Source organism: Furipterus horrens, unplaced genomic scaffold (assembly GCF_987537825.1).
Source record: "Furipterus horrens unplaced genomic scaffold, mFurHor1.1.pri manual_scaffold_8, whole genome shotgun sequence".
In the NCBI taxonomy this organism is placed as follows: Eukaryota; Metazoa; Chordata; class Mammalia; order Chiroptera; family Furipteridae; genus Furipterus; species Furipterus horrens.
The window spans coordinates 52,499,190-52,523,894 of record NW_028327178.1 but is presented as its reverse complement, the minus strand read 5'-3'; the positions used below and the strand labels follow the sequence as shown (position 1 = coordinate 52,523,894).

The 24,705-nt window shown below is 45.3% G+C and overlaps 2 pseudogenes; one reads left to right on the top strand and one right to left on the bottom strand.

Moving 5' to 3' along the window:
- Positions 1-2,693: 2,693 nt before the first annotated feature.
- Positions 2,694-4,143, bottom strand: LOC150002910 (beta-enolase pseudogene; annotated as a pseudogene).
- Positions 4,144-21,582: 17,439 nt separating this feature from the next.
- On the top strand, positions 21,583-23,361 carry LOC150002909 (DPEP2 neighbor protein pseudogene; annotated as a pseudogene).
- The last annotated feature ends 1,344 nt before the right edge of the window (positions 23,362-24,705 follow it).

Below are 24,705 nucleotides of genomic sequence, written 5' to 3'. Positions count from 1 at the left end.
ATTGGGCACAAATTCCCTGTCCTGGTATATGACCATCCTCTAATTTCCATGCCAGCTTCTGTGTGTGAGGGTGTGTGTGTGTGTGTGTGTGTGTGTGTGTGTGTGCTTGTGTGTGTGTGTGTGTGTGTGTGTGTGTGTGTGTGTGTGTGTGTGAAGAGAACGCCATTGCCACAGGTCAGGAGGGAAGGTATGTGGTCCCCCAGAGCCAGGGCCCAGCAGAAGTTCTTTTCTGGGGTACTGTCCTAGACTCACATGGTGGCTGACAGTACCTGGACAGCAAGCAGAAGGATGGGGTAGGTTGGGGAGAGGGGGATTTTCACTTGGGCACTGGTAAGAACTGATGCTGTAATGCAGCTTAGGCTGGGAACCCAGGTCAGAGGACTCCTCAGAGGTGACCTTTAAACTCGTGATTGCAAATGGATGTGGCCTGATATTAAGATGCTTCATGATTCTGACCAGCCAAGAAGGGGGAGCTGGAGAGGTGGTGAGTAACCCTCCCAGAGGGAATCTGACCTCAGTTATGTGGCAGCTTCTTCAATGACCCATCACCCCCCTAGGTGGACAGAGAGGCAGAAGCAGCACTGGGGTGTTAGCATCCCTCTCCAACAAGGAGAAGCTGAATTACACCCTGCAGGTTAACCCAGGTCCACTGAGTGCTGGCTTTATGCTCCTGGTTGGACTGCACAGGGCAGGGGAACCAGGTCCTGTTTCAGGCACCAGACACTAGACACCAGGATGTGAGACAAAGGGGACCTGTGCCCAGAGAGGTGGGATCTGACTGTGGGGATGAAGGGGGCCTAAATCTCCCTCAGAGGGCTATCCCTGGGGGCCCCTGGATGCCTAGGTGGCTTTCAGACAGGGCAGTATAGAGAATCACAGGAAGACACATACACGGCATTGCTCAGGGTCCCTGTGTGAATGCCCTGGGAAAGCTCTGGCAGCCCAGCCCTGAGCCTGTCCCTGCTTCTTCTAGGAAGAATGTTATATTCCTGGTCTTGTTTCTCTTCCTGTTCAGCCCAGAAAGCTCAGGGTGAAAGTTGGGATGCAGCACTGTGAACCCTTGAAACCCCGTGAACTACACATGGCATTCCAACCTCTTTCTACCACTTCTTAGTTCTCTTTGTCTAGGTAACTCAGCATTTGAGTTTCATGTTTCATTCTAGTGCCTGTACTCCTGTGGGCCTCCTCAGACTAGTGTGGAATGGGCCCAGGGGAACAACATGCTCATCTCTCCATCCTGCCCAGCCAGGTGGTCCTCAGTGTCCTCATGCATGGGACTCTGTAGCCCTAGAGGAAATCCTCTCTCAAATTTCTCCAGGAGGGGACTAGACTGTAAGTGCTGGGGTCCGTGGGGCTCACTGGTTTGTTCTTTCCATCCCTGTGTCCCAATCACCTAGAAGAGTCCTGAGGTCAGTGAATAAGCTCTGGAGATAGTTACTAAATAAATGGGCATGAACAAGACAATAAAGCCCATTCACACTTTGGATCAAACTGAATCTGGTGGTCATCTCCAAGTGCTTTCAGGCCCTTTTCAGGCCTGCCCTGTCCCTGAGGCTGACCCTGGCCTGGGCTCCCCAGGCCTCTGGGTGGCTGCATTTTTTCAACAGTAACTGGAGAACAGGAGGACAGAGGGTTGGGGCAGTGTTCCCTATTCCTGAGACAGCCCCTCACAGGGCTCAGGTGAGGTGAGCACGGCTTCCTTCTTGCTGGCACATGGACCCCACCCTGGTCCCTCACTTATCTCTGTCGCACTGAAGGTTGGCCTTGATCCTAGTGTCCTCTCTTGCTGTGTTCAGGAGCTGTTTCTAGTGGGATCTTGTCAGACACATCCAGCAGCTCTGCTTCTGTTGTGTGTGTGTGTGTGATTCAGGGATCGTCTCTCTGCACAAGCAGTAGGCACACCACATTGTCTTTCTACAGACTTATTTATTGAAAATAACTATTCAAGTTTGCAACAGTATTTTTATAAATTCTTCAGATTTAAAACAACTAAGAGGACCTTCTATCTTCGGGGTGTGTGTGTGTGTGTGTGTGTGTGTGTGTGTGTGTGTATGTGATGGAGAAGAGAACGGATGCCTGTGTACCTATTAAGTTACTTCCATAGATTTTTGATAATAGCCATAGCATACAGTCATGGTCTTTATTTAAACATCTACATCAAACTAAGATGATGGTTTAGGTAATAGTGGTCATTTAAATCAAAATACAATACTTATAATAAGCAGATAATTCTAAAGGATCTCATGGACAATTCTGTACTCATGAGAATTATGTTAATAAATCTATATTAAAATAATATTACTGTGAAGTTATAAAGCTGTTTACTGCTAAGAGCAATGGTGGCATCAATTTAGTAAGAGTAGCTTAACTAATGAGTGATCAATCAGAATTACTGAAACAGAAACACAGGCAGATGTTGTGTCCTGGTTGTCGGGGTTCGGGGCTAGCTGCTGTGGAAGCTGAGTCAAACCTGCAGGTGCACCTGGATTCTTGAGCTCTTACTGTGTGAACTTGCTCTTTCCTGGGGATCTAATGACCCAGGAGATGACCTTTCACTTCTGGGCCTCTGTGGGTTGTGGATGGAGCAGCAGGAGCAAAAGGACCACCTGGGAAAGGCTGGAACATAGACTTGGCCTTGGCTGGTATTTGCCTTTTATGATCATTTTCCTCCTAGGCTCCTTTTTTTTTTTTTTTTTCTTGGTTGGCACCAGTGTTTATTTCAGTGAGAAGGGGTTGAAGGCCTACATCTATGCTGTGGGGTCCTGGGGCCTCCAGCTTCTTACTTGGCCTTTGGGTTACGGAACTTGCGCCCAGCAAAGATGGCCTTGTCCCCAAGCGCCTCCTCAATCCTCATGAGCTGCTTGTATTTGGCCAGATGTTCTGAGTGGCAGGGGGCACCAGTCTTGATCTGTCCGGTGCAGAGCCCCACCACAAGGTCAGCAATGAATGTGTCCTCAGTCTCCCCAGAGCAGTGGCTCACCATCACTCCCCAGCCATTAGACTGAGCCAGTTTGCAGGCCTGGATGGACTCGGTCACCGAGCCAATCTGGTTGACCTTTAGAAGCAAGCAATTGCAGGCCTTCTTCTCAACGGCCTGGGCAATTCTCTTAGGGTTGGTGACTGTGAGGTCATCTCCCACGATCTGGATGTCCACCCCTGAGAGGAACGAGATCCAAGTGGCCCAATCATCCTGGTCAAAGGGGTCTTCGATGGAAACCACTGGATAGTTCTTAATGAAGCTCTTGTACAGCTCCCCCAGCTTTTCCCCAGTGATGTACCATGAGGGGTCATCAGGTGACTTGAAGTCAAGATCATACTTCCCATTGCGGTAGAACTCAGACGCTGCCACATCCATACCAATCACCACCTTGTCTGGGTAGCCAGCTGCTTGGATGGCCGTCTTCAGCAGCTCCAGCGCCTCATTGTTCTCCAGGATGTTGGGTGCAAAGCCGCCCTCATCACCCACATTGGTGGCATCCTTCCCATACTTGGCCTTGATGACCCCCTTGAGGTGGTGGAAGACCTCGGTGCTGATGTGCATGGCTTCCTTGAAGGAGCTGGCTCCCACAGGCAGAATCATGAACTCCTGCATGGCTAGCTTGTTTCCAGCATGGGAGCCCCCATTGATCACATTGAAGGCAGGGACTGGGAGGACCAGGTCTGGGTTCCCAGCAAGATCTGCAATGTGTCGGTAGAGCGGGACCCCCTTCTCAGCTGCTCCAGCCTTGCACACAGCCAGGGACACTCCCAGGATAGCATTGGCCCCAAACTTGGATTTATTCTCAGTCCCATCCAGCTCAATCATAAATTTGTCAACTTTTTCTTGATCCACAACGCTTAGTTTCTTTTCCAGCAGAGAGGGACCCAGAGTCTTGTTAATGTGTTCCACAGCCTTCAGGACACCTTTGCCCAGGTATCGAGATTTGTCCCCATCTCTTAGTTCCAGAGCTTCATAGATACCTGTAGAAGCTCCACTGGGAACAGCTGCTCGGAATCGGCCCTTGGCTGTGTACAGGTCCACCTCCACCATGGGGTTGCCCCTGGAGTCCAGGATTTCCCGGGCAATGATTTTCTGCATGGCCATGGCTGGATATCTTGGCTGGGGGCTTTGGGTGAGCTCGGAGTCTAGGTGGCAGCTGGGACAATGTCCTCCTAGGCTCCTTGAGCTTTATCCCAGTGTGCTTGGCTGCCATCTGGGTTCTTCAGCTCTTTCCTAATGGTATCAAATCTCCTTTTCATAGTAGTGCTTCTTCATAGTTTCTGATTCATGTCTTGGGCCATCTTCCTATACACGTTCAGAATCCAATAGGAGAAGTTTATGTTTCTCCAGTCATTGAGAAATGTCTTCTCTATTCCTAAGCAGAAACTTCAGCTTCAGTTGCTGAATCTCAGCTTTTATGTTTGAATTTTCACACTGCAAAGATGCTTTCTCAGTTTGTAGACTTGTCATTTCTGCTGCAAGCTCTTCATTTATTTGCTTTTGCTCCCACAATTTTCTGGCTGTTCCCTGATTTTCCTTGTCAGTAGTTTGAAGGGACACGTTGAGGTCAGCATCACAAAGGACACCCCTGAGATCATCTTCCGACCCATGGACAAACTGATCCACATTTTCTGCTTCCCTTTGTCATTTGACCTATGACTTGATGTGAGCCAGGTGAACTCTTAAGTACCTCAGGTTGGGGCTGCAACAGCTTTTCTGTCATGGACATGGACTGGCTGACTCTACCTTGCAGAACCCACTGCATTCATTCTCCAGCTTTTATTTCTCCACCTCCTTCTCTTAGATGTTCTGCTTGCATTAATATTTTCATCTTGGCATAGTTCTGGAGTTTTAGGATAATGAGTATTTTTATTCAAATCATCTGGTGTGTCCTCCCGAAGTTGTTCTCCATCAGTCCTCAGTGCTTTTGAGAAGGGCTTCTCATCAGTCACTTGCGAATGTTCAGGAGGCCGGCCCTTGTGTACCATTTTCACTAAATCAACCAGGTCCTGAAGTGACAACATCCTGCTCAAGTGTTTATTCAATGCTTTCAAGCACAGGGTCTATAACCTGAGAGGACTGACCTACATGCCAGGTGACTTAAGGGCATTGTCAGCTTCTGTCTTTGATCCAATATTATACATCCTTCACAGACTTCATTAGAAGCAAGATACCTTTTACCCAGCGCCTTCACATTTATTGAAGTGTGTCCTTTCTTTACTATCAAAGACACCACCTCCAGAACACCCACCAGGATCACCCAGAGGTACACAGGAAGAGCTGGGACCTGTCTCAAGCACTCAGCTATCAGCAGCAGAATCGCACACAGGTGCTCTAGGATCAACTGGAAGGTGGCTGTGGTGGCGATGGCAGGTGCCAAGCCTTCCATGGTTGGCCACACTCTCTGCTCTTCCACTGACTGCCTGTGTCCTGTGGTCACAAATAACTACTCAGAACCCTGTGGAGTGTTCTGTCTCTAAGGTAAACAGGTACCTAGCAACCAGGGCTGATGAGTTGGACTTGGGGAGGGGAGGCCAGTAGGTCTAGAAAACAGTCCCTCACTTTTCTCTGAAACAGGAAGTGATGGCACTCTACAGGCCCTGGGGAATGAGAAGAGTGCTGATTGCAGTCTGGAGATCAGTCACTCTATGCACACCCAGCTCCACAGCAAACCTAGGGGGTCAAAGCAGGGCCAGGCCATGTCTCCTGTACACAAAAGCTTGTCAAAGCTCTGGCCAGTGTGGCTCAGTTGGTTGGGAATCATCTCATGAACCGAATGTCATAGGTTTGATTCTGGGTCAGGACACATGCATGGGTTGTGGGTTCCATCCCTATTTGGGGAGCATACAGAAGGCAACTGATAAATGTTCCGTTCTCACATTGATGTTTCTCTCTATCTTTCTCCCTCCCTTCCTGTCTCTCTAAGGGCATCCCCACAGTTATTAACTAAGGAACCTTGATTCCAATTCTACCATCTCAGGAGAAGTCAGTTAAGACTGGGAGAGTCTTATAATCAGAGTCTGTGGAGCCTGCATGTCCTGCTCAAAGTTTCCTTGAAGGGTGTGATTCTGCTCCTGGGTGACACAGTGACCTGGGCTCCTCCCCTAGTGGGCCCCTTCTCTCATCAGCCCATAACTCCAAGGAAGGGTCTCAAGTCCACCAAAGCATATTTACAGGTGGCCTCTGGGAGGGGCATATCCTTCCTTTGGCTCAGTTTGCCACTGTTTATGTCATTAAACCACATCTCATTCTCCTAGCATCTCTGTAGCAGACCCAGGTCAAAGCCTTCCAGTCTGTCCCCTGGGACTCTGCCATGACAGGCTGTTCCTGTCTTTTCACCTGACAGGAAAAGGAGACACCAGTCAACCGAGGCCAGTCTGGGGTCTTGAGGGGTGCCAAGGCTCAGGCGGCAGGGGACACAGAGTGGGTGTGGGAGACACATGTTCCTCCTAGGGGAAGTCAGACACCTTTTGGGATAACAGGAACCAACTCTGCAACTATACATCATTAGTTTTTTAAAAAAAGATACTAACTGGGTTGAAGAAATGATATATCCTAAATAACAAGCCAGCCCTGGAAAGAGTGAAATAGAGTTAAAACTATTGCCACATAAAGTTGTTGAGTGAAATATCCTCGTGCAAGACAGTATAATACATAGAATTTCAGAAAACATTCTGCAAATCAACGGTGCTTAAAGCTATTCACCATCAAGCCCCATCAGTCCCACGAAAGCAATCAATGTTAGTAGGCACTTGCTTCATACACATGCAGTTAGATGCCCCATGTAGATAGAGATCACTCCAAATATCCACTTTGGCTTCCCTCTTGCTAGACAGAAGACTGCTATAGGAACTGGTTTATGCTGCTCCCCATGTAGGCACTCCCTAGAGTTCCACCAAGATCACAGAGCTTTAGAGCCCAGGTTCAGCCATGGTCCTTCAATGTAATTGCACTATGGATATAATGGCACTAATGGTGCCATGATATTAATACAGGCTGCCACCCAGTAACTCTACTACTGTGCTGAGCAATGGAATCTGCAATCATCAACCTATCCATAGTCTTCCTCCAAACACTGCAAAGATCTATCAGGATTCTCCCCCTATCTGTGTGGAGGCAGGGCCCATATTTTTTCCATACTTTGCATGAAATTTTGGCCATCATATCCTGAGCAACAGGTAATGCCTAGCCCTGTCTTCTGTCCCCCACTTGCTGCAATGCCAACCCTGGGATGACACTGTACCTGCCATGTATTCCCAATTCTGGCTGTACCAGGGGGCCAGCGCTGGGTGGGGAAAGTATAGGAACTGTTGCCAATATGATGTCTCAACTTAATGTACACACTCAGAAATGCACAAACACACCTCCCAGCTAAAGTTCCAGGAAACATTTGAGTGTAGAATGAATCATATAACTTGTCGTCCAAATAAGAACACTTGAGAGGGAGAGAGGCATTGTTTGTAGTTGTGCCAGGACAACAAGTAGAGGACAGACAGTGTCCTCCCTGTTTGACAAATGCTGTCACCTCCCAGTAGCAGAGGAGGCTATAAGATCAGAGGACACAGAAGGGTCAGGCAGGAAATATTTCTAAGGAGTCTGGTGGATCCTGATTTTGTGTGGTGGGGAGGGTGGTACCTGGCAGAACCTCCTATTCAGAATTCGATGGAGGAAGGTAAGAAATTGTGCATTCCTCCCACCATATATAGTGTCCTCATTAGTGACTACAAGGATAATTTTCTTCCCACTGACAAGGGATCAGAAGCAAAGACTGGTAACCACCAGCCTGTCATTTCTCTGTGGTCCAGAGTTTAACTGGCCTGAGAGTGAAAGGGATTGTCTGTGTCACTCCAGGCTGGCTAGTCCCTCACTGCCCCCAAGCTTCTGTGTCCCCAGAGAAAAATCAGACCTTTAGTTTTCACTGTCTCCATGCTCCTTCTAGAAATCTCCAACACTACCTCTCCCTGCTCCCCAACCTACAGCAAAACAACAGCATTGGTTTATACCCAAGAGAAGCAGAAAAAAGTAGAAACACAAGTGGTGAAAGTAACGAGCCACCTAGTAGGAACAGTGAAGCCTTAAGGGGAAATCTTTGCCAAAATGATGAGTGCAGTGAATTGCATTTCTCCTTAAGTTCAGCATTTCTATTTATTTTATTTATTTTTTATTTTTTAAGTATGCTTTATTGATTATGCTGTTACAGTTGTCCTAATTTATTTTCCCTTTGTTCCCTTCCACCCAGTGACCCCCACCCTCTAGTTGCCCCACCTTAGTCCATGCACATTTGTTGTGCGTATAGTTCTTCTCACATCATCCTGTCTACTCCACTCCCTCTTGCTATGCTTCTTAATTCCTGTACTGTCTCCCTCCCTTTCCCCCCTTTCCCCTCCCTGCTGATCTCCCCCGTAATGCTCCCCATACCTATAATTCTTTTTCCACTCTCATTGCCTACTTAGTTGACCTTTGTTTCGATTCCCTAGCTTCTATTGTTGGTTGTTGTGATACAGTTTTCATTTTAATGTTCATAGTTTTGGTCCTCTTTCTCCTAAACAAGTCCCTTTAACATTTTATATAACAGTGGTTTGGATCTGATGAACTCCTTCAGTTATACTTTGCCCTGGAAGCACTTTCTCTGCCCTTCTATTCTGAATGACAGCTTCACTGGACAGAGTAATTGTGGTTGTAGGTTTTTGCGTTTCATTACTTTGAATATTTCTTGCCAGTCCCTTCTTGCTTCCAGATTTTCTTTTGAAACTATCAGCTGATAGTCTTGTTGGGACCCCTTTGTATGTAATTCTCTTCTTCTCTCTTGCTACTTTTAAGATTCTGTTTTTTCTTAATTTTTGACATTTTGATTATAATGTGCCTTGGTGTGGTTCTCCCTGGTCCAGTTTTTTTGGAACTCTCTGTGCTTCCTGGACCTGTAAGTCTATTTCCTTCCCCAAGTTAGAGAAGTTCTGCTTTATTATTTTTTCAAATAATTTTTCAATTTCTAGTTCTTCTTCTTCGCCTCCCAGAAACCCTATGATTTGGATGTTGACCTGCTTATAGCTGAGCCTCTTCTCATTTTCCTCACTTTTTATTTCCTCTTTCTGCACTGGTTGACTGTTTGTTCCTTTCCTATGTTCCAATTTGTTGATTTGATCCCTGATTTTCTTTCCCTCACCACTAGTTTCATATATGTTTTTGTTCATTTCAGCAGGACTAGCCTTCATTCCTTCCCTGTCTTGTTTAAGATCTGCTGTTAGGTCTGTAAGCATTTGTATAACCAAAGCTCTGAACTGTGCCTCAGAAAGATTTCCTATCTGCTGAGCCATTGCACTAGATATTTGCTGGCTGGTCAGCTGCATCACCGGGATGTCTATCATGATTTGTGCCATCCTGACAGTTTTGTATTTACCTTTGCTTCCTGGGTGGGCTGTCACACCACCTACAGTTTAGGGGGCGGAGCCCTGTGCACTCACCACGTGGTGGCATTTTCTGTGGGGGCGGGGGTCCAAGATGGATTCCTGCCATTCACTCTCTGCTGAGAGACCAAGGGCCTCCTCCTCCATCCCCACCCACTCCAGGCCTCAAAGTCCAAGACAATGGAAGTCTGCTTTCCCCGGCATTGGAATCGCAAGCTGGAAGGTCTGGTCTGCAGCCAGGGGTGCTCCCCAGGTGCTTCTCACCTCCCCTTAGATACGGCTGTCTGTGCTTACCGCTGTCCCACTGCTGCTGCCGCCACCAGCACAGCTTAACCTCTTCGCCCCTCCTACCCATCCCAATAAGCACCACTTCTTTATAACTTCATACACTGGACTTCCATTTATTTTGTGGAACTTCTGGTTATTTCTAGTTTTGCAGTAGTTGTATTACTTCTTAGCTTTGGAGGGAGATGAGCATGTCAGTCTAGGCCTCCATCTTGGCCAGAAGCCTCCTGTGTGTGTTTGCCTCTGTGTCTTAGGTAGAGCTGTCACTCCTAGCATTTTTATTTTTAATATATTTTATTGATTATGGTATTACAGTTGTTCCAATTTTTGCCCCTTTGCCCCCCTCCACCCAGCATCTCCAATTCCCTCTGGCATTTCCCACCTCCCTTAGCTCATGTCCATGGGTCATGCATATAACTTCTTTGGCTAAGCCATTTCCTATACTATCCTTAATATCTCCCTGTCTATTCTGTACCTACCAATTTGTATTTCTTAATCCCTACACTTTCCTCCCATCCCCCACCCCCCTCCCAACTGGTAACCCTCCAAATGATCTCCATACCTATGATTCTGTTTCTGTTCTGCTTCTTTGCTTAGTTTGTTTTTTAGATTCAATTGTTGATAGTTGTGAATTTATTGTCATTTTAATGTTCATAGGTTTGATCTTCTTTTTCTTAAATAAGTTCCTTTAACATTTCATGTAATAACAGCTCAGTGATGACAAACTCCTTAGCTTTACCTTGTCTGGGAAGCACTTTCTTTGCCCTTCCATTCTAAATAATAGCTTTGCTAGATAGAGTAATCTAGGTTGTAGGTCATTGCTTTTCATCACTTTGAATACTTCCTGCCAGTCCCTTTTTGCCTGCAAAGTTTCTTTTGAAAAATCAGCTGACAGTCTTATAGAAACTCCTTTATAGTTAACTATCTGCTTTTCTCTTGCTGCTTTTAAGATTCTCTCTTTATCTTTAACCTTTGGCAGTTTAATTATGATGTGTCTTTGTGTGGTCCTCTTTGTGTTCATCTTGTTTGGGACTCTGTAATTCTTGGACTTATATGTCTATTTCCTTCACCAAATTAGGAAAGCTTTCTTTCATTATTTTTTTTCAAATAAGTTTTCAATTTCTCGCTTTTTCTTTTCTCCTTCCAGCACCCCTATGATTCAAATATTGGTATGTTTGAAGTTTCCCCAAAGGCTCATTACCCTAACCTCATGTTCTTTTTTTTTTTTTTTTTTTTTTTGATTCTTTTTCTTCTTATTATTCTGATTGAATGTATTTTTCTTCCTTATGTTCCAAATCACTGATCTGATTCTCAGCTTCATCCGCTCCACTGTTAATTCCCTGTAAACATTTCTTTAGTTCACTTAGTGTAACCTTCACTTCTGCCTGGGTCTTTTTTATGCTGTTGAAATACCCAGTTAGTTCCATGAGCATCCTAATAACCAGTGTTTTGAACTCTGCACCTGGTAGGTTGCTTACCTCCATTTCATTCAATTCTTCTTCTGGAGTTTTGTTCTGTTCTTTCATTTGGGCCGTATTTCTTCATCTCCTTATTTTGGCAGCCTCCCTGTGTTTGTTTCTATGTGTTAGGTATAATTGCTTTGATTCCCTGAGTAGCGTGGCTTATTGTAGGAAAGCACACCTGTAAATTGGGTGGGGCAGAGCCTTAGGTAATTGTCTGGTGAGAGCAACCCATGTGACCCAGGTTAATGGAATCTTAGATATGGTGTAGCCACTCTGTTGCTCTGTGTAAAACAGGGCTCGAAAAAGGGACAACAGTGCTGCTTTATCTCTAGTCTTGGAGGAAGCTGTCCCCAGCACTTGCCCTGATGCCAGACACTTTAGTTTCTCACTGTATGCCACTGATGCCCTTGCAGATAACGCCCCACTGCTGGAGCCCAGAGGGAGTGAATCTGTGTAAGTCCTAAGTCTGTTGCGGGCCCTTTAAGAGGAGTTGCCTAAGAATCTCAACATTTCTTTTACCACCCCAACCCCCACTGGTTTTTATAGCCAGAAATTATGGGTACTTATATTCCTTGAAAAAAACTGTTCCTCAGGATAGTTAGATTATAAAGCACTATACTGTTGTTGTCTCACCAGCAATGTTCTCAGATAATTCTTTCTCACAGAGTAAAACCCATTTATGTGGGTTTCTCTCAGGCAGGCTCCAGCTGAGTGCTGTCACCCAGAAGGGGAAGTTACCTTCCTGGGCTGGACACTCTGCAGATAACCTTGCACATAATTGCTTATCTTTCAGGTGCCTAGTTTGTAGGATGTGGATGGGGCTCTAAGAGAGAAGGCCATTAGGGTCACATGCATCAGGGAATGCTGTTTCACAATTCACAACTATTTTCTTGTTTAGAACTACTCTGAAACTTTGGTATGCTACAGTGCACTGTGAAATGCCATTAAGATACAATACAGCATTCATTAAACACTGTGAGCTGTTTTGGGGGGAACAATTTTCTCAAGGAACACCTCATGAAGATGATGGCCTGTGGCACACCCTAGGAAATGCTGCACGCTTGGAAGTTTTAAGAAATGAATAGTTAAAATAGGAAGGTATTGGGTGGGCCCTCAATTCCCTAGCAGGCTCACATCTTCACCAGCATGCTGCTGAGAGCTCCCAGTTCCTTTCTAGGAAAGATGTTTGTCTTATGTAAAGCATGCCTCTCTTTCTCATAGTTCACATATAGTGGTTTTTTGTTAGAGAAACTTAGAAAGCCCACCTGCAGAGAACAGGCAGTGCTTGGTGGTAGATATTCTGAAATTCATCCCAGCTTCTCAGTGAGGAGAGTCTATGCTTCCCAGTCCCCAAGCCCCACTGCCTGAGGTGTTCTGTGCAACTAAACCTCTGTTTTGTTTTTTGGCAATTTCTGACAGAAACTTCTAAATGTCTCTGGGTTGCTACACTAGAAAACCTTTCTCTAATATGAATAATTCAGCCTCAAAAGAGAAAGAAAAAGAGCCAGACTTTGCACTGAAGGGAGTTTGTGAACTCTCAGGAGAAAGAATAAATCCAATGAGGTCAGACAGAGAAAACAGAGGCTTCCTGGGGACCCATATAATATGTGCCCTGCACCAGGAACACCTTAGACTCAAAAGGGTCAGACAGAGAAAGCCAAATGAAGGATAGTGAGTAAGATGACTCCAGAGCTGCAGAAACACACATTCTGAATGGCTTTACCTGTGCTTGTACCTGCACAGGTGAGAGAGTGGTCTGGTGGCTGCTGCTGTCATCTCACAAATCACCAGCATTGATCAGTAGATGTTCCATCTGCACTTGACCCTCTAACACAGGATTCTGTGGCATGGGGTTAAAACAGTGCTTGGCTGTGTTTCAAAAAAATGATCAGACCAGCACTGTCCAACAACATTTTCTGCAATGCTAGAAATGTTCTGTGTGTGCACTACCTGGTATGGTAGTTACTGGACACATGGGACTAGTTAGCACTTGAGATGTGACTGTGACCAAGGACAGCATGATATAGAGCCATGTTGCTGTTGTGAAGCTCCATAAGTGTTTAGAAATTTGACCTGAGATGTACTGTATTTCTAAACTCTCTTGGTTTCCAACAAGAGACAATACCCCATCCCTGGATGGGCACCTGCGTATGTGTGAGGACATTGTTGATTTGGGGGATACTAGTAGCACTTATTGGGCAGGATCCAGGTTAGCTAAATGACCTGCAATGAGAGAAGGAGGTCCCTACAAAGAATTGCCATGACCAAATGTGAACACCACCCCCAACCAAGCAGCCCAGGACAGAGCCTTAGCAGAGACCAGGTCAGTTTGTGTCCACTACATAATTTCATGTTATGACTTGGAGCTAGGATAGTAAAAACAGGTAAGTATAAGTAAGTGTTTGCTAGAGTGCATCTGTGTGTGTGTGTGTGTGTGTGTGTGTGTGTGTGTGTGTATGGGCTCACAAGTATATGTACATGATTCAGAGACAGACACAATAGCTGCAAGTTTTCCTCTGATTGGTTAGTTTAAACCCCATTCACCCATCCTGTAGTTTACTTGCAGTCTCTATCAACAATAACTTTGCATTTGGTCTCTAACTCCTGGCCTACATCAGAGACCCAGGCTTCCCAAACAGCAGTACCAAGCTCTGGAAGCTCTTAAGTGTACTCCACAGTGCCACCTGCTGGCTTCAAAAATTCTGACACTGGAGCCCTGAAGCTGAGACTTCTTGAAAACAGGAAGGAAAGGAATAAACAGCAAATAAGGATCTTTATATTCCAAAAATGTTTCCTGGTGGAAAACAGCATGAGGTGGGTATTCAGAGCTCTGCTACAAGGTGCAGTCTGGGGAAGGTCTCAGCAGAGTTAACCCTGTGGCCAGTACTTCCAGGGGACAATCCTAGTCTCCAGCTCCTCTGGGGAAAGCCCAAGGCACAGTCCAACTTGGTTCCACCAGCTTCCTCTCTCCCACATGGGCTGGTGGCTTATCTGGACTTCGCCCTGTAGCCTTCTTCACTCTCTGCTTTTCTATCCATATTCCAGGTTCCTAATCCCTTACCCATGGTGATTCCTTCCAGATGGACTTGCTATGTGCTCTCCCTGCCTTCCTTGCCTTCATCTCATCTGTAAAGTGAGTGGCTTATGGTCTGGTGTGGGTTACTAGACAATGTGTGAGCACAGATCTAGGTGTGGGGCAGGGAAGGCTTGGGGGACATCTGTAGAGGACAAAATGTGCCCTGTACTTGAGAAGACAGGAGAAACAAAACATGTACAAGGAAACCGGTGGACACAGGCAAGCTCAAATCATAGCTGCTGAGAGAGGTGCTCAAGGAAATTTTGATAAACACAAGAATCTCATTTTCAGCAGTCCTCTGCATTTCTATCTGGTCTAGGGCTTTGCTACTATAGACTGATACAAGTCTCTGTTTTCTTAAACCTCTCCATTGTCCATAGTTGTATTTTCCCTTTACCCCCAAGGGTGTCTCTTAGTTTAATAATTCAGGAAGCTGGATTGTGAGAAGGCATCTATATTAGCATGAGAAGTGCTATTTGTGTTTATTTGCTCTGCAGCAAAGAGCCTGGAAGGCAGTGACTCACTCCTAGTTAGGACTGTGAGCATCTGGGCTATAAGGATCCATCGTCACCCTCCTTGTGATGAGCCCAGGGCCCATGGGGACCTCTTCCAGGATGTAAGAATATTGAGGCTGCGGGTAAAATGGACTTCCTGGTGCACATCTAACTGTCAAAACTGCACACCAGGAAGGGAAATTTATACCTAAATCAAAGCCTCTGCATGCCAGCTACTTTGGCTTTTGGCAGTGAACCACTGCAGTTGCACAGGGCACATTCAGAGGGGTCCGCAGCTGGGGTCTTCTTGCATTGCTTAATAATTTTATCTTTGTGTTTGTAAGCAAAGTCTGTTGGGACAATGGAGCCAGGGCTCTAAGCCCACCTCCTCCCCATCTCCCCAGGTCAGGTTGTTGGCAACCCCTGATCTGCCCTCCAACTTGCTACTACCCTCTGCCCCAGTGACCTGGGTATTGGGAGGGTCAGCATCAGGCATGCAACCTTGTGCCATGGCAGGGCCAGAGCCCACATAAGGGTTTGCTGCCAAAGGACTGACATTGAATAGCAAATATAAAACACTATGACTGTCAGAGACAGAGAAGAGAAATCAGGCTTTTGTCTGATTTTTAAACAAAAGCCCCTGTATTTTCATTTTGTACTAACCCCCAAAATCATGTTGCTGGTCCTAGCTGGAGAGCACCTCCAAACTCTGGACTCAGACAGGGCTGTCTGGAGCTGGGTAGGAGTCATAAGGACTGGAATGGGATCTCAGGCAGCTGTGGGGAAACTGTGACATAGGATACAGAACTTGACCTAAGTAGTTTGTGTGGAGGTAGGTGTAGGACAGTCAAGGATATGAAGAGGAACCATTCTGGGACTGAGGAAGCTATTAAAGATGTCAGAAAACCCCACTCAGTTTTAAAACCACCCCCAAATCCAGGGATCTATCAAAACATGCTGCTAATTCTACAATGTTCTAAACATCACAGTTTAAGTTCCAATAGTATGAGTGTATCACCCAGCTCAGTGACATTATAAAGCATCCTTAATTTTTAAAAAATATTCAGCCCTGGCCAGGTGGCTCAGTTAGTTGGAGCATTATCCATACACCAAAAGGTTGTGAGTTCAATTCCTGGTCAGGACACACACCTAGGTTGTGGGTTCGATCCCAGATCAGGGCATGTACAGGAGGCAATCTATCGATGTTTCTCTTTCTCCTTTCCCCTGTTTCCAAAATCAATAAAAACATACACTCAGGTGATGGTTTAAAAAAATTATATTCAATCAAATCCCAGGTAGCATTTGCTAAAACCAGCTATAAGCATGAGCTATTGGCACCAGGAAAGGTGGAAACGTAACTTTAATTTTGAACAGGAATCTAAAAGGGGAATGCTCACAAGCCATTTGTGCAATAAGCTGCTGCCATATTGATGGTCCTCACTGTCAAGGTCCTCAGTGCAGAGAATGTGAGCTGTGGAATGTTCTATTTCTTGAACTGGGAAGCCCACATTCTAGAAAGGGCTTAAGAAGTGCTTTAAGTGAAAAGGAAAGACAAATGTTCCATGTACAAGTTCTATCATGGAAAAGGGCAGTTCAAATCAACTTAGTTTCAGATTTTTCTCTCCCAATCAACCATCCTGCCAATGTATCAACCTCGTGAAATCACAGCCAAATCACATCTTAGCTTCAGCAATAAAACGACTTTCTCAATTGGCTCTGATATCCAGAAAACTTGGAATCCAGGAATCACTCAAGATACCCTTCCTAGGACCTGCAAGGTAGATAGATGAATGCATTCTTATGTGGTCACTTATATCTCGGAGCTCATCCTTAAACCCTAAATGTGCCTTGGCCTAATGTCTGGTAGGGTATGTTCAGTCCCTCTAAATCAGGCATGGAGGACAGGGGAAACAAAGAATTCTTTAAGTTAAAAAACATTTCCGTGACTGTAGTAATGTTACATCTATTTGGTTTGAAAAGTGTTGAATGGATATTGGTTAATAGAAATTAAGAATGACAAAGAGCATGACTAGAGACCAGCTGATTTTAATAAAAACAGAATAATTTTTGTTGAGTGCTTTTGTTCATGTATTTAATATTTATTCAATGCCTACTAGGTGCCAAGCACTGTTCTTGCAGATTCACTGGTGAGGATCAAGGTTCTCCTCTCATGGAGATCACATTTTAATTTAATGGAGTTCACATTTTATGTACATTTACAGAGGTCTGAGCCAGGTCTCTGTTTTTGACAACTCATTGTTCACGATCCTACTTAAAAATTAATTAAAAGCTCAAACTCCAAGTTGGTCTGCTGAAGTTATTGTTCTTTTCAAATAAATGATAGAAAACCAAGAAACCAGTTAAGCAACATCTCCTATTAAGTATGTTAACACTGAAAACATTCAGAATAAATTAATTCCCCTAGGTTTGCATAAGTCACCTGAAAATGGGGATGACAGAGAACACTTGTTAGAGCTAACGTAATATGTGTGAGATCACTATGCATGTTTGCAACAGAGTAACAGTGACTGTTTTAGGACTGGACTTACTTTCTATTATAATTCTGAATGTTAGGAAAAGTTACCAAAAAATAACATAACTGACCACAAGTACTTTAAAGCCCAAGTGGATTTGGTATTCATCAGCGTGTCAGTCTCCTCTCCTTCTATGTCTGTGGAAGATTGAAGGTTCCAGCCTCTTTGTGATTAGGTGAAAAGACAAGTGTGTCACTTTTGGAATGGACTGCTTATTGCTGACATGATACTCCAGCATTCCCTTGTCCTGCCCTAAGAGTGGGAGACATGGAGCAGAGCCCTCAGCTGACCTGTGATGTTCATAAAGCATGAATAAAAATAAACCTCTGTTGTTTTAAACCACCGAGATTCTGGAGTTGGTTGTTACTAGAGCATAATCCAGCCCTTCCTGACTGATTTTAGGAAGTCATGCCTTTTCTATAATCCAGATTACATTATCTGCAGTAGTATCATTAAGTTTATCAAAATAATATCTAATGAATTATGAGTTTATCACTATAAGGAGTACTGAATCATGGCCTAAAATCCATGAAATATGAAAAGATGTAGAAACCAAATATAATACTTAAAATCAAGTGGGGAAATAATGATCTTCAAATTAGTTATAAGTACAGAATTATATCTATCCAAATCAGGCTAAAAAAATGTTGAAGGAGGTTATAAAAAAAAGAAAAAACCCCTGAAAACTACATAGGATAAAGTTTTTTTAATGCCCAAAGGATGTGTGTGGTCCAGTGTTGTGAAACTAAAGCCTGAGCTGTAAGGTGCAGGTTTGCTGTCCTCCACTGACACAGTAGAAGAACCAAAGAAAAAGCCATGTTTGTTCATTTGCAGCGTGTGAAGAATCATCATATGAGTACTGAATATTTATCAAACAAGGTCTGCATCTTAGTCTCTGAACTTGGACTGTATTGTAGTCCCAAAAGCATTTCCAGCCTATCCAAGATGGCAAATGTAGTCCCCTTAATTAGGTAAGTCAGATGATTTATCCTGGGTAGATATAGAAATAAGTATTTCATACTAACAAAGCAAGTCAACACCATGGTGATCACACTTTCTGTTAGGCTAGAAATAAGTTTTATAATTAATGTGATAATATGATATGTTTATATTTAAGGGTCTTCATTTAACATAATCCCACATATTAACCTTCTGATTTGCATCATATTTAATTGTGAATAATCTGAGAATTTAAGTTCACAGACAGTACTTGAAAATTTGGAAACTTGATTTACTATACATATAAGTTTAATTTATTTTCTTTACAAGTTACTTAAGTGCTTGCAAAGTCTTTGAAAGTTTTAAGACTGCCCCAAATAGGTCCCTCAAAAGCTTTTGGAGAATCAAATATTTTTTAAATGCAAATATAATTTAAAATGTTTAAGCCTTAAACTCTAAGGAAAATTAATTAGCTTAGTTTATAAGGTGAAGCCAATTATTTAGGGAAATTTTATTCAGTTCATTTGAATGTTATTTTAAAGCCCTATACATTCCTCCTATGCACAAAGTTCTCTAGGCCATTCAATTTAAAAAACCAAAAAACCTCAAATAGAAGAGGTTTGCTCTCCTCTTTCAAAATTATTTGCTTCAGTCCTTATTCTTCTTTTTTTCCCCTTCTTTTAAAGTATATTTTATTGATTATGCTGTTACAGTTGTCCCAATTTCTTTTCCCTTTGCTCCCCTCCACCGAGTAGCACCTTCCCTCTGCAATCCACCCCCTTTAGTTCACATCCGTAGGTTGTGCATACAGGTTCTTTGGCTTCACCCTTTCCTATATTATTCTTAACTTCCCCCTGTCTATTTTGTACCTACCAATTATGCTTCTCAATCCCTGAACCATTTGCCGTTTCTCCCCCTTCCCCCTCCCAGCTGATAACCCTCCAAATGATCTGCATACCTATGATTCTGTTCCTGTCCTGGTTGTTTGCTTAGTTCATTTTTGTTTTTGTTTTTGCTTTTGTTTTTAGGTTCCGTTGTTGACAGTTATGAGCTTGTTGTCATTTTAATGTTTATAGTTTCAATTCTCTTTTCTTAAATAAGTCCCTTTAACATTTCATAAAATAAGGGCTTGGTGATGATGAATTCCTTTAGCTTTACCTTGTCTGGGAAGCACTTTATCTGCCCTTCCATTCTAAATGGTAGCTTCACTAGACAAAATAATCGTGGTGGCAGGTCCTTGCTTTTCATGACTTTGAATACTTACTGCCAGTCCCTTTTTGCCTGCAAAGTTTCTTTTGAGAAATCAGCTGACAGTCTTATAGGAACCCCTTTGTATGTAACTCTCTTCTTTTCTCTTGCCGGTTTTAAGATTATCTCTTTATCTTTAACCTTTGGCATTTTAATTATGATGTGTCTTGGTGTGGTCTTCTTTGGGTCTAGCTTTTTGGGGACTCTCTGTGCTTCCTGAACTTGTATGTCTATTTCCTTTGCCAAATCTGGGAAGTTTTTCTTCATTATTTTTTCACAAAGTTTTCAAGTTCTTGCTCCTCCTCTTCTCCTCCTGGCACCCCTGTGATTCGGATGTTGGCATGTTTAAAGTTGTCCCATAAGTTCCTAAGCCTCTCCTTGTTTTATTGAATTCTTGTTTCTTCATTGATTTGAACCCGTTTCCTTACCTTCATCATTGGTTTCATGTGGATTTTCCTTCATTTCACCTAACATAGCCTTAACTTCTTCCCTTCTGTGTTTGCCATACTCAAGCATATCTGTCAAGTCTGTGAGCATCTTTATCACCAGTGTTTTGAACTCCGTGTCTGTTATGTTGGCTATCTCCTTGTCTGTTAGGTTGGCTATGTTCTCTTCACTTAGTTCTCCCACTGAAACTTTGATCTGTTGCCTCTTTTGGGCCATACTTTTCTGTCTCCTCAACGTGACAGGCTCATGTGTTTGCCTCTGTCTTAGGTAGAGCTGTCGCACCTGCTACATTGTAAGGGGCAGAGCCTTAGGTATTTGTCAGTATAGAGTGACCCATTTCACCATGTTATGGTGTTGTAATTGAAGGAGGCATCTGAGAGGAAGCAATGCCACTTGCCCTGCACTCACCCCTTTTCCAGGCACTTTTCCCACTTCTCTTATGGGACTGGTATCCCTATAGCTGTTTCCATGGCTGTGGTTCCCAGAGTGAGTGGGTTTGAAGACATTCTAGGACTGTGGGGGCCCTTTAAACAAACTGACTCTGCTGAGAGACCAGCAGTTTCTTCCTCCACCCCAACCCTCACTGGTGTTCACAGTCAGAAGCAATGTGCTTTACCCCACACACACAACCCCCCTCCCACCACATTGGACCATGAGCTGCATGGGCTGGTCTGGGAGTTGGATTGTTCTCCAGGTTTCCTTCCCTGCTTTTTAAATGTGTGAGTCACTGTGCTTTCCGCTGGCCAGCCATAGTCACTATTGCTGCTGCCTCCACACTGGGTCCTCTCTGCCCCAACTCCGCCCCTCCTACCCATCTGGATGTAATGCCTCTTTACACTATTGACCATGTTTTTCATCTGGCTGCTTCTGTGCCCACATCTCCTTTCCTGGTGGCAGCATTATCACTATTTTCCTTTGAGAGAGGTGAGAAAAGTGTGTTGATTGGGTTGTCATTTGTATTATGTCATTTTATCATGAATTTGTTTTCAATTTCATATTAAAATGGGCCCTACGTTCTCACCCTGTGAAGTCATTCAGGACCCTCACTTGGCCTTGGAGTGACTTGAACATCTCTGCCAGTTTCACTTTGAAATGAGATGAGATCATCCTTACATTCCTGTCAGCTGTGGGCCCAGAGCCCTGACATGGAGCCCTGGCATCCAGCAGAATGCCTCTTCACCACCTGTGTGACCACAGGGAGGCCATTGAACTTCTTGGTGTTTTGAGTCCTTGGTTCTAAAAACAGGAGGGTCCTACGAATTAACATTTGAGGCCGGACAAGGTCAAGAAGAGCTCATCTTTGCTTTTACTCTTCCCAACTGAAATGTCTTCTCTCTCCTCTCCATGGGTGCAATACTTACTGGTCCTTCAGACCCACCCCAAAGGAGTCTTCCTTGGCTCCCCAGGTCACATAAATCTCTGCCTCTCCAACTTTTGGATACATAGGGTCAGGGCTATAAACCTAGATGTTGTAGGCCAATCTTGCTTCTCATGCTCATCTCCGAGTGGAGCTTCTCTAGCCTTCTTGTGGTCCCTAGGGCTGTGCCTGTCCACAGTTATGCTCCACAGGGCATGGCTCCTTGACTAGAGCTTGGTTGGGAAGAGCCAGATGTGAGGGCACAAGCAGAGTGCCTCTGGGCCTCCAGCCTGCTCTCCATAAAACCTTGAGAGCCTCAAGTCACACATTCTGTGAGTGACTTCAGTAGGTAGCGATGTCCTCACAGTTTCCATGGCAGGGTAACTACTAAAACGTGGGAACCTTCCCTACCATTTCTCTAACGGACACCAACCTGTTTGGTTGCTTTAAAGAGAGAGACAGAGACAGAAAGAGAGAGAGAGAGAGAGAGAGAGATGCTGATTGACCAGGTAATTTGCATTCAATGTGACTTGGCCCCTGTCCCCTGGGAGAGTGGCATAGTAGTAGCTAGGCCTAGGTTAAGTGTCTGTACAGGAGGGATTGGTGTACACCAACTTCACGCTTTGGGGCTTGTCTATTACACCTGAGAATGACCCTCATTCTACGTAATACCAATGGCTTGGGTCCTCATCAGAGACCCACTGTGTCCTGCTCACTGCTGAGGGCAAGTGCAATGTCATACCTGGGCAAGTGTTCACAATGGTTCTCATCTTTATTGATGTAGCCTTCCCTTTTGGGTGACAAGATATTTCCATTCAAACCCTTTACTGGTTGTCCTCTTAACAAAAGTCAAGTACATTTTTGTTGGCTAATGATAAATGGAGAAGTGTGAGAATTGTTGAGCACCACTCATGAACCACTCTTTCAAACCCAGTCATCTCCACTGTGCTGTCCTGTAGACATCCACAGGGGTCCCCCCAGACTGAGCTTCTGAGTACTGGGGTAAAGGGGGGCAGGGCTCAACCCATGAGAAGAACAAGAGAGCTAAAGGCAGTGATGGAGCGATTCTGAGACTGAAGGGCAGAGGACGTGGTATCCCAGAAGGCTGTTGGGTTGACGGAAGCCCAGACTTGATACCCAGAATCTGGCTCTGAACCTTCTGGTCACCCTGCCCCAGGATTTGGCCTTTTTCTGATCTAGATGGAAGTACCAGGGGACTAGAGTTCAGTGTGATTGATAAAACCAGCATGAACCAGGCTTGAGAGGAGCTGCCAGGGTGAGAGTTGTTCTGAAACGGGTGTATATTAAATTATTTTTTCCCCAAAATTTGGAAGATATTTCCTTAAAGCCTCAGAAGTCACAGGCTATAATAAATCATTTCTCTGTGTGGGAGAGATGGGGGTAGGGGCACCCTGATTGCAATTATTTTCAGGTTCTGACTTCTCTGGTAATGGGGAAGATATTCTGGTCTTCTGCTGCTGCCCTAAGCCCCACAGAATTGCTTTTGCAGTCAGCACCCTCTCTCTAGGGGACACATTGAAGTGATGGTCCAAGGCTGGGCTTGGGATGCCAAACAGATTAGAAGGCTTCAGCAAGAACCTATGAGAGACAGGGGAAAGGGGACATCCTGGCAGGACAACGTATAGCACAAGTGACTGATCAGTTCTGATCTTACCAGCAGGTGTGCCTCTCATCTATTCTTCAGCACCTCGTCGCTATCATGTCCCTTACCAAAGGGTGGAGCTACCAGGATGGGCTGGCATGGTGAGGAATACCGCCTGGTTGGTGGCTACCAATGCTCTGGGGATGCTCCTTTGGCCAACCCAGCAAAGGTGGAAACAAAGAAGCCCATCCCCAGATGAGTCCTGAAGAGATCTCATCCTGGGGAGAAGTGGGCCCAGGACCTCGCTTGCTCCAATCCCAAAATTCAGTGGCTGGGATATGGTGACAAGAGCCAGAATTCATAGAAGCTCATCCCAGCAAAGGTGGTGGTGGAGAAGCCTGTCCCCAGACAAGTTGTCAAAAGACATCATCCTGGGGAAGAGTCAGACAAACACCTTGGCTGCTCCTGCCCAAATGTCAGCAACTAGAGCATGAGGGAAAAGGGCTGAACCCACAAAAGCTTGCTGGCTAAGGCACTCTGCAGAGGGGACAAAGGTGTAATGACCCAAGACAGCTGATGACCCTTCCTTCAGTGATCCCCTGTGTCCACCACTGGCTATTAGAACCTGAGCCTTTCTCTCTGAGCCTTCCTCAACCATGAGCTTCCTTCCACCATAAACAGCCAGGGGCAAGGAGCCTCAGACACTGCGTTTCCAATGGGAGGCAGCCTTGGACATCTGAGGACTGAAGCCAGCTGGACAGGAAACCTGGTGCTTCTCTGCTCAGTCTTCTAGAGCTCCTGCTTGGGCAGCAGGGAGAAGAGTCTGCCCTCTGTGAGCCACGTAGGATCCAGGAGCAGAGAGAAGGTGCAGAGGGGCCTTAGCAGGGCACACCCAGCCTACCAGATGGGCATTGCCAGCAGCCACCAGCACAAACTAGGAGGCTTCTTGAAACTGAAAGAAGCTGTCTGCAGTAACCCAGGGAGCCTTCACTGTGGGGTCTTGGGAGCAGAACTGGGAGATTTAGGAAGTGTCTAGGTTACTCGAGGTAGTCAGGGAAGGCTTCTCTGAGGAGGTGCATTTTCAGTGGAGACGTGAGTGATGGGTCATATGAAGAGCTGGGGGAAGAACATTCTTGGAGGGCCACGTGGCAAATGCGAAGACCCTGAGGCAGGAATGGGGCCCACCTGTTCCTGGACCCCCAGAAAGGCCATGTTTAGGGGAGGAGGGGGAAAGAGAATGAAGACGTGATGGGAGAGGTAGCAGAGACTACAGTGGGCCCTTTCTCCCATGGTGAGAAATGTGGATCTTGTCTTAAATGGCCCGGGAGGCCTGGGTGGGCTCAGGACAGGGTAGTGACATGATGTGATGGAGGCGATACAAAGACAACTCTGATTTGGACTGTGGCATGGAGGTGCTGACTTTAGTAGTAGATGTCTCTGCAGGTAAGGTGACAGCTGGGCCTGGGGAGTGAGGGAGGGGCAGTATTAGCAGACAAGAAAAAGCAATGGCTTTGGGCCTGTGTCCCAAGACCGCCTGCCTCGGCTGCCCAGAGCAGAAGGGGGCAGTAGCAGCTTGTGGCCCTCAGGCTGGGCTGGGCTGAAGTCACCCTGCCTGCAGACAGCACTTGTCCTCAGGGACCACAGCAGCGAAACTGTTGTTGTTCCTCCCCTGACACATACCCTTGGACCAGGGAAGGCCCTGTTCACATAAGAAGTTTCCCTAAGCTGAGTTAGAGGAGGGAGGCACATGAACTGGGGCTCCCTGTAAGTTCCCAATGTAAGTCTCAGCTAATACCTCTTCCTGCAGTGACCACTACTCACCCATGAAGACTGTAACCTTCGTGTTTGTGTCTGATATGTGCTGTGACCGAGGCT